Consider the following 14,371-nt stretch of genomic DNA (forward strand, 5'->3'; position numbering starts at 1 on the left):
TTTGTTTAAAAAAGAACAGTACAATGCAATACAATTTCACACTTTATAGAATGGTCATCATAAAGAAATCTTTAAAAAACACAGAAAGCTACAAGTCCTCGAGAGTATGTGGAAAAATAGGAACACTCCTTCAATGTTGAGGGGAATGTACAAGGGTGCAGCCTCTGTGAAAGATGGTTTGGTAGTACTTCAAGAAGCTGAATATAGAGCTGCCATATGATCCACAATCCCATGACTAGGAATATATTCAAAAGAACTGAAAGATAGGATTTGAACTGAAATTGGCACACCGATGTTCACAAAGCAATATTCACAATCACTAAAATATGGAAACAGTCCAAGTGTCCATCAACTGATGAGTGGATAAACAAAATCTGGTATATACATATAATGGATTACTATTCAGCTGTAAGAAGAAATAAAATCAGATGTATATGACAACACTGATGAACCTTGAAGGTTTTATGTTTAGTGAAATAAGTCAGACACAAATGACAAATATTTTATGGCTTCCTTAATATGAACAAAACACAATAAGTAAGCTCACATAGGTATACTGTAGAGTATAGGTTACTAAGAAATAGAACAGGGGTTGATAATGGGAGCTGATGTTTAATGTATGTATAATTTTTAATTATAAAAGTGTGGAAATGGAGTTTATGGTAACGCATTATAGTGAGTATAACCAACTGACAGTTTATAAATGAGTCTGTGGCTGAAGGAGGAAGTCTGTGGACATAAACGTCAATTGAAAGGAAACTAGAGAATAATGGATATGTATAACTGATTTCAGTGGTGGATGAAGATTGTGTTTCACATTATAAATATAAAAATGTTCTTTTTAAAAGTGTTAAGAATATGGTAATACATGATAAAATTACAACAAATGTAACTTATGGATGATAGTTAATGGTAATACTGTAATCATTTTTCAGCAATGGCAAATAATATATTATAGCAATTCTAATGGACAACTATAGGAAGGTATAAGGGGTATTGGATTTTTCCTTTTAGAGTAATGAAAATGTTCTAAAATTGACTGAGATGATGACAGCACAACTCTACGATGAAAATGAGAGCCTCTGAGCATATACATGATTCGCACAAAACACGGGGATGTGTAACACAGAGAATCTAGTAGTGGGGATGGACTGTGGCTAATAAAACATTTATAAGAACATTCTCTCATGAATAATACTGATACAGAGTGTTAATAATTGATTGGGTTGGAGGAATATACCCTAAATGTAAGATATGAGCTGAAGTTAGTAATAATATTTTGATGATGCTGTTTCATAGTTTGTAACAAAAGCTTCATAGCAATGCAAGGTATTGGTGGTGGGGTGATATATGGAAGCCCTGTATGATGATATGCATGTTTGTTTTGTAAGTTCACAACTTTTGTATATACTTATTGTTTATTTATATTCATGTATGAATGATATACGTCAATAACATTTTATTTTTAAAATCTTCCTCTGCTGAAGTCAACCTCTTCTGGGCATTCATGTGGGACACAAATACCTTCATGCTTTTTGCCCACTCAGGAAGGTCTATACATATATCTTGCCCAGCCTCTTTGTCACCAACTTTCCAATTATGTTCCAAGTCCCTGATCATCCAGCCAAACCAGTCCAGCTCATGAATCAGTGAAGAATCTCACTTTTGGCCGTTTTCTCTTCCAAGCAAAATGAACAACCAGGTTTATTGCTTGAAGTTACACCCCCTAGGAGGATTTTTCCTCACCATTGTCCTTCTTTGATATCCCAGAAAGTGGCTACAGTGCTGCAGTTGTTCACTTGTAGAACCATCTGTAACTAGGCCTGAGTTTTCCCTTCCTCAGGCAACTGATTGTAAGGAACTCCCCAAGAGGCCATGGTTGTGGGCTGGAAAAGAGAAGGTAAGGGAGCAGGAGTGAGGGGACATTGGCTTTTGGGCCACTTCCTCATGTAAAGTACTTGTGCCGTAGGACACACTCAAGCCCTGTCTCATATATACTACTTCCATTTGATGATGGAATGCTGCTGTGCATACCCAACTTTATGATTTGGTAGTCAGACAACATCCAGCTCATGATAGGCAACTCAAGTCTCATTGTAACTTGGTGGCCCATAGTTAAGTGTTCAGTCTCTACTAAAGTCCAGTAGCTGGCCAAAAGCTGTTTCTCAGAAGGAGAGAGGTTATCTCCAAAAGATGGCAAAATCCTAAGTGTCTGCATTGTGATTCTCCTATAGGGACCTGTCAAAGGCTCAAACAGCATTTGTATTTGCCACTGATATTTCCAGCACCATGAGGTCTGCTGTGTCATATGGCCCAACTGAGGAGTAGCTTGCACAGCAGCCTGGACCTGTTGCAGACTGGTCCCTATTCAAAACCAGCAATTTTCAAGTCACTCAATAATGGGCCGCAGTCGCCCACTCAAATGAAGAATACGTTGTCTCCAAAATCCAGAGCGCAACTCAGGGTTTTGCCTCTTTTTTTGGTTGTAGGAAGGGACAGATGCAACGGCTTATCCTTCATCTTAGAAGGGATATCTCAACATATACTACACACACCTAGATATTTCACTGAGGGGGAAGGACCCAATATTTTTGTTGAATTTATCTCACTGTCTGACATGCAAATGCATTACCAATAAGTCTAGAGTAGTTTCTACTTCTTACTTACTATGTCCAAGCAACATAATATCATCAGTAGGATCAATATAATGTCTCATGGGCGGGAGGGATGATCAAGTTCCCTGCAGACTAGATTATGACATAGGGATGGAGAGTTGATATGCCACTGAGTTAGGACAGTTAAGCTGTATAGCTGGCCTTGTTAGCTGAAAGCAAATTGTTTCTGATCTTTACTAATAGCAATTGAGAAAAAAGCATTTTTCAGATCAATAGGGCTGCATACCAGGTATGAAGTGATGTGCTGATTTGCTCAAGCAATTATGACGCATCCAGAAGAGCAGCTGTCATTCAAGTCAACAGCGTTTAAGCTTATGATTATCCATTATCACCCTCCAAAATCCATCTGTTTTCTGCATGGTACAAAAGCTCTATTTGTCAGAGTTGCATAGGGAAACAGAACTGACAGGAGATAACTGTAAATATTTTATTTTTATAAGAATTATCTCATGTGACTTTGGGATAGGCAAGTCCAAATTCCCTAGGACAGGCTGCAAGCTGGGAATGCCAAGGAAAGGTATCGATGAATTCCCCAAGAGAAGCTGGCTGGCTGAAATAGTGATGGAAATTCTCTCTTATGAATGCTGAAATCATCAGTCCTCCTTTTAAAGCCTTTAACTGATTGGATGAGACTTATCTCTTTGTTGAAGAAATCTCCTCAGTTGGTTGTAGATATAATCAGCCACAGAGCAGTCAGCATACTGATGATTTGAGTACACAAAATATCCTCACATTAACAATCAGGCTAGTGCTTGCTTGACCAGACAACTGGACACCATAACCTGGCCAAGTTGACACATAAACTTAACCATCACGGTATGATTGTGACTGGGTTGTATATATTTTGTGTCTATGCCAAGAGTGAATTTATTCTATTGATGAGGAAGAAACAGAAATATATTAAACAGGGAATCACTGGTTCAGACATACATTTTTTTTCTCTATTTTATTTTAAATGTTACTTTCAAAAAATGTGAGGTCCTCACATACTCTCCACTCTCCTCACCCCACTCCTCCCACATCAACAACCTCTTTCATCATAATGGCACATTCACTGCATTTGGTGAATACATTTTGAAGCACTGCAGCCCCATATGGATAATAGTACCTACAACTGCAAGCAGGAGAATTGCATCCATCATCCCTGTGGAATCTAAGCCTCCTCTCAACATAGAGGTGGAGTGGTCATAACCATCCCAGGGTCCACAGGATGGAGGAATAGAGTATAGATTAGAGTTGACTTACTAATATTCTACTATGGAACTATTGTGATTAGTAATGGAGAAATTGTAGCACTGATGTGGAGAAGTGGCCACGGTAGATACTGAGAGTAGGGAGAGGGAAGAAGAGATGTGATGTGGGAGCATTTTCAGGCCTTGGAATTGTCCTGGATGGTACTGCAGGGACAGATGCTGGACATTGTATGTCCTGCCATGGCCCACTGGGTGGACTGGGGGAGAGTGTAAACAGACATACATTTTTTTTCCTTTTTTCTCCTTTTTTTTTTTTCTTTCTTTTTTTTCCCAAATGTCAGGCTATTAATCATTCAAGCATTCACGGGTCAGAATACTGAGCAAGAGTAAACATAGCCTTTCTTCTTTCCGCCACCTAATGACACAAACGTGACACAGCAGCCACATCTGCAGTGCCTCTGGAGGCAAGGACATGCATTATTAAGGTCACTGTAGTGATTCTGTTTAAAGAACGACAAATTCTTTGACATTCCTCCCCTTAATAAATGGAATCTATGGCCCCTCCTCTTGAATCTGGGCAGGCTTGCGACTGCTTCAAAACTAGTAGAGTATGGCAGAAGTGACACTATTTGACTTCTAAGACTAGGTCATAAAGGACCATGTAGCTTCCAGCTGATTTTCTTAGGATGCTCACTCTGGAATAAGACAACTATCATGTAAGAGGTCCAACTACACCATGAGTAAGCCATGCTGGAGAGATTGCACATGGGTGCTCTGATCAACAGTCGCAACTGAGTCTAGCTTTCTAACCAACCCTGCCAAGATGCTATACAAGTGAGTAAAGAAGCTTCCAGATTATTCCAGACTCCAGCCATTTGAGTCACCCTCAGATAGCCAAGTAGCCCTGGTTGAGGCCCCAGACATTGAGGAGTAGATTCAAGGAACCCTTCTATCCCCTATCGAAATTCTTGCCTCACAGAATCCCATACTTAAATAAAATGGTTATGTTTAGCTACTAGCCTTGAAGAGGTTTGTTCGCAGGCAAAAACTTTGTGAATGTAATTAATACCACTGAATTAGACATTTAAAAATAGTTGAAATGGGAAATTTAGTGTTATATATATATATGTTACCACAATTTAAAAAATTTTTAATTACTAATTGAATAATTACTCTAGCAGCAGTGTAGATATTAAATTAGAAAAAAAGCAGTGAAAAGTGAAGTCCAATTAGGAGACAATTACAAGTGTTCAGGAAAGACACAGAGAGGCATGAAACTAGGCTGGGGAGAGTAGGGAAAGAAAACCAAGAATTCAGTACTTCTTCTCAAGAACGAAGGAACATTAAAATACTATCTTTTTAGTATTGTCAGAATACTATCTTGTTATCACCCTAAGTTACTTTAGAATATGAATCCATGATTACATTATAGAGAAAATGAGTTATTTTCCTCCTAGGTTTTACACTTCTTGCGAATCAAGCACTCTTCCATTTCAAATTTAAAACCTTCTCTTTTGTTGCCAGAGGGATACAGATGAGTCTAGCATCACTGAGGCAGATGAGGGTATGATAAAAGGCAAAGGAACATTTGCTTAAATGTGTAAGAAGTGCATACATTAGAATTACAAAAATATCACATTAACAGTCTAAGAACTGAAGGGTTAGTCTTTACTCACTTAAAAAAAAAAAAAAAACCAAAGTGCCTTAATTGACTAAGAGATAGGAAGATATCAGGACAGTTCCAGAAGCACTGTAACACTGGGCCTTCAAAACAGCCCAAATTGTCTTAAAAGTAAAAGAGAAAGAGGGAGTTGGTGATTGCCTAGTTCTAAAGTTGCCTGAAATGTTTTCAACCTAATCCATCAGGTCTGTCTATTTAAAACCTAAAAACAGAAAGGCCAGTAGTATTACAGCAAGTTAAATGGTCTAACAATTACTTCTTAATTAGATGTCCTTACTTGTTTTCTGACTGGTTTGCTGGGAAACTGACTGACAGGTGATTTGGACTGTCTGCCCTGATCTGGCTCTTTTTGCCCTAGGCTTGGTGACTAATCTGGAACTTTCAAAGACAAAACATAAGTAAATGGTAAATCTGTATATTAAAATAACCAAATTTCACACTCTGAGAGTTTATCCAGTAACTATTAGAGCTAGGAAGATTAAAAGGTGTTTATTTTTATTTTTTTTCAAATTCTACTCAATATATTCATTTTTTAAAAAAATATTACATTCAAAAAATATGAGGTCCCCATTCACCCCCACCGCCCCCACCCCACCACTCCCCCCACATTAACACTCTCCCCCATCATCATGACACATCCATTGCATCTGGTGAGTACATCTCTGTGCATCACTGCACCCCATGGCCTATGGTCCACACCATAGCCCACACTCTCCCACGTTCCATCCAGTGGGCCATGGGAGGACATAGAATATCCGGCAATTGTCCCTGCAGCGAAAGGTGTTTATTATGGTGAGGAAAAAATAAATGACATTATCCAGATGAGAGGACACATAGGGAAACTTACCTTGATGAAGTTAGAAAAGTTCAGAATATTGTCCTGTGTCACATTTAGTCAATCCAGAAATTATCAAAATTTCTAATTTTTTAAGTTAACAATAGGTCAAAGTTTTCATTAAAATTCAGGAAAGCCCCATCTCATGATTGCTTAGAATGCCAGACTTCCCTATACAAGAAGCCCCTCTTTCAAGTATCAAGATGCATGGAAAATCAAATTAATATTCAGAAAATAGCATGGTGTCAATGAAATTAAAAGAAAGATTCATTTGAGGATTATTTATCACCCACAGCAGGAAATACCTTCAAGGAATGAGATTGCCTAATGTTCACCAGCTAATATACATGTGTTGAGATGTCTAAGAGGCCAGTCACACTCATTCCCCCTGAGCTCCACAGGTTCTAAATCAATTGAGAATTAATACAGGAGTCAGATGGAGATCAAAACATTAGCTTTATTTCCAAATTGTGGAAGTAAGCATGGACCTGCAGGCATAATCAGTCTTGTTATTCTTTTCCTCCATATGTAGCCCTTAGAATAAATATTGATATGGGGGCATTTTTGAGACTTGGAGTTGTCCTAAATGATATTGCAGGGACAGATGCTGGACATTATATATCCTACCATAACCCACTGAATGTACTGGGGGAGAGTGTAAACTACAATGTAAACTATAATCCATGCAGTGCAACAGTGCTCCAAAATATATTCACAAATGCAATGAATGTGCCACAATGATGAAAGAGGTTACTGATGTGGGAGGAGTGGGAGGGTTGGGGTGTAGTATATGTGGGAAGCTTTTATATTTTTTAATGTAACATTTTCATGATCCATGTATCTCAAAAAAATGCAATTAAAAGTAAAAAGGAAAAATAAAACTTCACTGAGCTGGCTGCAAAGGGTACTATGACTATTGCACATCTGTTTGCCAAGGAGTCACCCAAGGGCAAGTTGAAAAGCAATGCCACTTCAGCCCTCTCTCTCTAAGGAAGCCCTAATCCAATTGTACCAAAACATGGAAACAGGAATAGACAAAAAGGATGTTTATTCCTTAATGCATAGTAAAGCTGTGAGAGAATCCACAAGGGCCTGAGCTATTTGTATTATCTCTTTCCACAATTTCACCAATCACACAATTCATCCTTTCTATGAAAAGAAATGAGAAGTAGAGGATGGGGGTGAAGAAATACCAGAGGCTCTATCTTCAGCTCTTCTGAAGGAACCAAATGCTGTCGGAGAGAGAGAGAGTGGCCCTTTCTTTGCTCCATGCTCTGTGGGATCAGAGAGGAGAGGAAAGGGATATACAACAGTGTTAAGAATCTAAAGCTAAGGTATTAATGATAGGGTGGTATATGGGAACTCTATATTTTACATATGTTAGGTATGATATTTCAGTAAATGTATAATTTATCTAACAAAAAATTATTAATAAAAAAGAAAAAATTCTAGAGTAAATGCCTATAGTCTCTAGCTGAAACCTAACTCAGTTCAGTATTCCTAAACATGGTCCTAGACAGCCCTGGAGAATTCTTCTATGAACATATCGCAGCCTCTTTGATGCAAAATGTCTTTGGAGCTATCAGAAGACAACATGCAGCAAGCCCTATAGGAAGATGGCTGCTATGTCACTATAATAAACATCTAAGCAAATTGAACATACCCTACCTTCACCTTGTACTACCAATGCTTTTTTCCTAATCTTTATTAAAAAGAATATAATATGATACACAGATTTCAGTTAGATGCCACTCTTTGGACTTAAAATATTGTCCTATTTTTGGAAGACTGGACACCAGAAATTTTTAAAAGTTTGTCAAGTGTTTTCAATAATGTGAGAAGCATGGACCTAAACATTTAAAAGGGCATTTCTCAAATATTTTCTAGATTTACTTCCTGCAATAGATGCTGTGGAGCATTGCCCAGACCACCCCTAACCCAAACCTGCACCTCAGGTCCAAGGCATTATTTTTCCAGCTGCTGACAATGTTGTCTACTGACAGTTCACAGCTGAGTCCTTCTACAGGAATTTCCCTCCACTTAGAGTAGTTGTCTCTCCCAGATTATACCTGACCAGGAAGAAGTCAATACCCAATGACTGGCAAATGTGAGACTACAAAGTATAGGACACTCTCAGTTGTGGAAAACTATGGAGGGTCAATCCAGCCCCAGAGGCCCTGTTAGATTGCTTGAAACATATGTTGCAACTGCGTCTAAACTCAACTTCTCTTTTTGCCCTTCCTGATCTCTCTTTACTATCATAAACTGCTGTAGTAGAGTGAATATTTGGCCCAATTATTCCTGCCATTTCTCATTATGGATAGGGTGTACATTCCCACACATCATCTTTGAGGTTAGCTATGTAGCTTGTTTTAGTCAGTGCTATGGAGACAGAAATGACAGTGCGCCAGTCGCAAGCCTAGGTCTTAAAAATTCTTGGGTATCCATTTGCTCTCTTGCACCTCTGCAATTATCATGAGAAGAGCTTTCTCCTGATAGTTGCTGAACCTAGAAAAAACACAGTTGGAGAAGAACTGCCTCAACTAAACCTTAGACTAACCTTAGACCTACAGTTTGAAGTCTGTCTGGCCAAGCCTAGTCTAGATCAGCCAAAGCCCAGATGACCCATAGACGAATGAGAATAGTTATTAATACATGCCATTGAGATTCTGTAATTGTAATTGTTTGTTACAGAGCAATAATTAACTTATACATCTTCCAGAATTTAATAATTAAAATCTCTCTTTTTGAGTAATTTCTTTAACAGCAGTTAGACCCAGGAGCTACTCTCTCCTTCTACTTTTTTATCTAAATGGTTATCCTTTAAATCACAATATTTCTCCTAAAGAAATTCCTCCCATTGCCAACTTCTGGTCTTCTTTTTTTTGGTCCTATTCTGTAAATAAACCTAATATTTACATTTTAGAACCAATCATGTTTCTCCTGGATTTCCTAAGCAAATCACTTCCAAATGAAAGCTTTTCAGTTGCTATCTTAGCCTTGGGTTTAAAATTATTTCATAGAGTGATTTCTCTAAATTATACCAAGGACATGTCTTATTTCCTCTGTAATCACAACCTTTACTCAACTACATTCCTTTGTTAATAATATCTACTCTCCCTCTGTGATTAAATCCGTAGTCTGGGTTTCTGAAACCCAAACTGAGACTGTGATGTTTTTGAACAACACTTCAAAATAAGTAACTAATATTGGAAGTCACAATTTTCTTTGCCTGTAGGACCAGATGCATCTGAAAATAAGATAAAGTTGTAAAGGATTTGTTCTTTTCAGTATTGAAAGTACAGAGTATTTTATCAAGCCTTCTTTCTAATAATTTAAAAATGGTTGTCAGTGTGTGCTAGAGTCAAGTCTTACCAGCTCACAGAGCCAATTATGCATCTCTCTTCCCAGCTTTGCATTCAGTAACTTCATGTTATAACTTCATGTTACAGTCAGGGAGGGAGTATTTACTCCATGGAAATTGGCAAACTCCTCAAGTCAGGATTTTCCCTGCAGAGAGCCGCTTGTTAAAAGATTAAACAACATACTGCTATTTGAGATGATACTGAATTATTATAAAGTGATAGAAAATAAACAGACTGCATATTTTCATATTATTTTATATATTTTTTATTTTTAGGTTGTTGGTAAATCTTTATAAACATCACTTTAATGATGGCGTAATAGTATTAGATTCATATGTCTTCTTGGCCAGGTAATGATGTCTGGTTATTTGGTCAAGCAAATATTGGCCTAACTGGTAATGTGAGGACATTTCATGGACTTAAATCATTAGCAATTGATTGCATTTATAGCCTAGTACATCTACAATTAACTGAGGAAATTGCCTTCAGCAATGAGTGATGTCTCATCTAATCAATTGAAGGCATTAAAAGGAGAAGTGATTATTTCAGCAGTTGGAAGTGAATATTCCTATCTCTACTTCAACCAGCCATCTCCCAGAAAATTCACCAAAAACTTTCATTGAACTTTCCAGCTTATAACCTTCCCTAAGGAATTTGTACTCATGCATTCCCATAGTCATGTAAGGCATTTTTTTTAGGAGGTACTGGGGATTGAACCCAGGCACTCACCCACTTGAGGTACATCAACTCCCCAAGACAATTTTATAAAATCTCATAATATTTACAGATATCTTCTGCTAGTTCTGTTTCCTTAAAGAACACTGCCATAATACAGCTTGGAACCAGGATTGGTTCCTGAGAAACAGAATCTTAAAAATGGGATTTTTTACTTGGTTCTGTAGTTTTTGCAACTGGCACTCTACACTGACTAGACTTAAAGGCACTAATGACTCAATTTCAAATAATCAAGATGCCACTAATAGTCTATGGTCCATGGCATGAGTTGGCAATAGAGATGCACAAAGTACCACCACCACTGGATACAACTACTTCCATGCTTATAAGAGGCAAGGCTCTGAATGAGAATGTTTTTTTGATAACAGAGTTTTGTGGAATAAATGGTATAATGATGTTAACCAGTGGTTCCTACCTATGCTGGATACAGTTATAAAAGAAAGGAATGAGCTGAAGGCTTTAAATTTGCAACTTTAAAACTCCACAGGTAAAATTTTCAATGTATTTCCTGAAAGAAAATCTTGTTTTGTGTAGCCACACACTTGAGATTTCTGAAAACCAGACCCAGAATCTCATTATGCAAGTGGCTGAAGTACAATGTAAACTAAATATCCATTCTGGGTTTTGTGGCATACTATCCACAAGAATTATATTCAGAAGAAACAGTAAGGTTAAACCACCCTTTCAAGAAATTGTCAGAAAGGCTAAGATAGGAGAGACTGGTAATTTAAGGTGTAGAACAATTAAGCTTTAGAGGGTTGTATTCTGCTTTGTTCTTACAGTAAAGGTGGCTCAAATGTGTTATTTTGCTGAGGGGATGTCATCACTAAGAATAGACTGTTGGAAGATAGGAAATCAAGAGAATAAATGATAACTTCCTAGAAGAGGCTCCATGGGAACAGATCAAAAGCACAGGTAAAGAGGTCCACTTTAAAATGGAAGAATCTTTCTTCCTCTCTGACAGGAAGATAAGAGAGGATGAAAAGAGATAGAATAATTTAGAGGCTGAGAAGAGGAAAATATTGACAAGTGTCTCAGCAAAATAGGAATTGAGGCCATCTGCTGAAAGTGAGATAGGCCTAGGGATGTTGATGACTTAGGGTAGGGGTTCTTAACCAGGGGTCCATGGAAGGATTTCAGGGGGTTCATAAGCTTGAATTGAAAATTTTAAAAAAACGACACAGTCTTGTGGGAATGTGTTGGTGAGGGTGTGATATATTTATTAAACCACAGTATAGTGTGGACTTAGTAAGGAGTCTGGTTTTTCCCCTGCCTGGCAAAGAGGTCTATGGAACAAAAAAGGTTAAAAAATACTAACATAAGGAGATAAAATAGGGGGTAAGCTAAGGGATTATATAAACAGTTTTACTGGGCCATAGCAAAAGCCCAGATAAGTTAGACTGTTTGAACTTGTATTTTCTCAACATAACTGTGTAATTACTTGCCACAAGGGCTGACTCCTTAAGAGAACTTGGGTAGTGGTCAGTTGCTTAGTGTTGGAGAGTGACCAAAGAGAAAGCAAAAGGTCATGGATCAGAGGACTCCTGGGTGATAGCAATTGCACTGTTGCATTGGATAACCAATGAACCCATGGCAAGTGAGATAGAATGGGAAGGTAGAAGAAAAAAAGGGAGAGGTCAAGGAACTGGAGGTCATGATGAAGGCTCCAAGCAGGAGAAGCAAGAGGCTTAGAAAAGTTTAAGAAAGGGAAGTTTAAAATTAGATGAGAAAAATTCAGACAGGTTCAAACTAGACTGCCTGGGTCCAAATCCTAGTTCTGCTTAACCAGCTGTGAAACTTAGCTAAACAGGATTGCTGTGAAACTCAATAAGTGAATATACGTGAAGCACTTAGGTTGCAGTCTGACTTACAGCATGCACTCAATAAATGTTAGCTATCTTTATATTTCAGTCTGTCATCTTAGAGACAGCATAACTCCAAATGAACCATAGCTTCATTGATGTGTGATTTTGCTGATGGGAAGTTGTCATTAAGAATAGATGCTTATATGTCACCCCAGAGATGATTTAGTAAAGGTAAAGTCAATAGATTTGAGGAAATAATTAGCATTCTATTTTTTTGGAACTCTACGTCGACACTATGGATGACAGAAAAAGGATAAATTAATACTGATAAAGGAAGGAGCATTTTGGTAGAAAACATCTAAATTAAATTAATTTTTCCTTTTATGATTATGTTTGTATTTGGATACCTTATAACCTCAGTATCAAACATGTCCACCTGACATAAGACACATACAATTAATACAAAATCAAAATTCCCACATTGCTGATGAGTCCTATATCAGAGCCAGAATGTAGTCTTCTATGTTCTGTCCTACCGGGGTTAGAATAGCTCTAAGTAAGTTCACTTTTAGGTGTGAGTCTGGTGCACTTGATAAAATGAGAATTTAATCCCAATTATGGGTTAAGACATTCATTGGACACATTCCATAAAATTAAAATGGAATTGATATCCTAGTTAGACTCAGCAACTCAGTATAAAAACATCTATTCCTGGGGGCATAGTAAATACAATTTAATGATTAGGGTAACAATTAAGGAAGTCATTTCCAATCAAAACCTCATAGGTTTTTAATATGATTATATCCAATTGATATATTGTTTCCTTGCCCATTCGTTCAGCAAATATTTATATAGAGTCTATTATGTGTAAGACACTTGCCATTAGCTATCAGGAGTAAGGGACAAAAACCTGAGTAAAGCTTTCTACCCTTCGAACTTACCATCTCTGGAAAAGAAAGACAAGTATATATATTAAAAACTAAAATACAGTCAGATGTGTAAGTGGTCATACGGAAAAAAGAGAAATAGATCCTAGCTGGAAAGATTTCACAGAGGTGACATACAAAAGACAAACATTCATTGGATACAGGCACTCAAGGCTAATGACCCACATGAGTATGATTTAAGAAGTACTTAAGTGAGTCCAGGGAGGCGGACTTTGGCCCAGTGGTTGGGGCGTCCGTCTACCATATGGGAGGTCCGCGGTTCAAGCCCCGGGCCTCCTTGACCCGTGTGGAGCTGGCCATGCGCAGTGCTGATGCGCGCAAGGAGTGCCGTGCCACGCGTCCCCCGCGTGGGGGAGCCCCACGCGCAAGGAGTGCCCCCGTGAGGAAAAGCCGCCCAGCGTGAAAAGAGGGGGCAGCCTGCCCAGGAGTGGCGCCGCCCGCGCTTCCAGTGCCGCTGGCGACGACAGGGGCGGACGGGGAGACAGGACGCAGCAGATGGACACCAGGAACGGACAACCGGGGGAAGGGGGGAAATTAAATAAATAAATGGGTCTTTAAAAAAAAAAAAAAAGAAAAAAGTGAGTCCATATGTATTTGTACAAATTTCTAGCCTATTCAACAATCTTCTATATTGACCAGCCCTGCACCCAATTCCCAGGTTTTAAAACAATTTAGAAAGTATCCCCAACCCCAAATCCTGGCCCCACCTTTGTTAGACTTTAGTTTACAGACAGGACCTGAAATCTTTTCTTTAGACATATAATTTTGATTTTTTATATTATTTCATTCAACATCAAAATGGCCTGTCTTTTCACTTTGAACATCCCTGTAATTAAAAATTTTATTTTTCTTTAATCTCCAAATATTTGTGAATTTTCCCTTTTTCTATATGTTATTGATTTCTAGCTTCATTCCATTAGAGAAAGTGCTTTGCATTATTTCAATCTTTTTTAAAACACCACCTTAATATCAAAGCCAAATAAAGATATTACCAAAAAAAGTAAATTACATATCTCTAATGAATACAGAAGCAAAATCCTCAATATAATTCATGCTAACAGAATCCAATAGCACATTAAAAGAGTTATACTCCATGATCAAGTGGATTTAATACCAGGTATGCAAGAGTGGTTCA

General features: G+C 38.0%; 1 non-coding gene across 1 annotated transcript; it reads right to left on the reverse strand.

Moving 5' to 3' along the window:
* Window positions 1–4,201: 4,201 nt before the first annotated feature.
* LOC111767155 (small nucleolar RNA SNORA17) lies at window positions 4,202–4,337 on the reverse strand. The gene has a single exon (XR_002799043.1). It is a non-coding gene; the product is annotated as a small nucleolar RNA SNORA17 (small nucleolar RNA).
* Window positions 4,338–14,371: the final 10,034 nt, after the last annotated feature.

The sequence above is a fragment of the Dasypus novemcinctus genome, chromosome 11 (genome assembly GCF_030445035.2).
Source record: "Dasypus novemcinctus isolate mDasNov1 chromosome 11, mDasNov1.1.hap2, whole genome shotgun sequence".
NCBI classification, from domain to species: domain Eukaryota; kingdom Metazoa; phylum Chordata; class Mammalia; order Cingulata; family Dasypodidae; genus Dasypus; species Dasypus novemcinctus.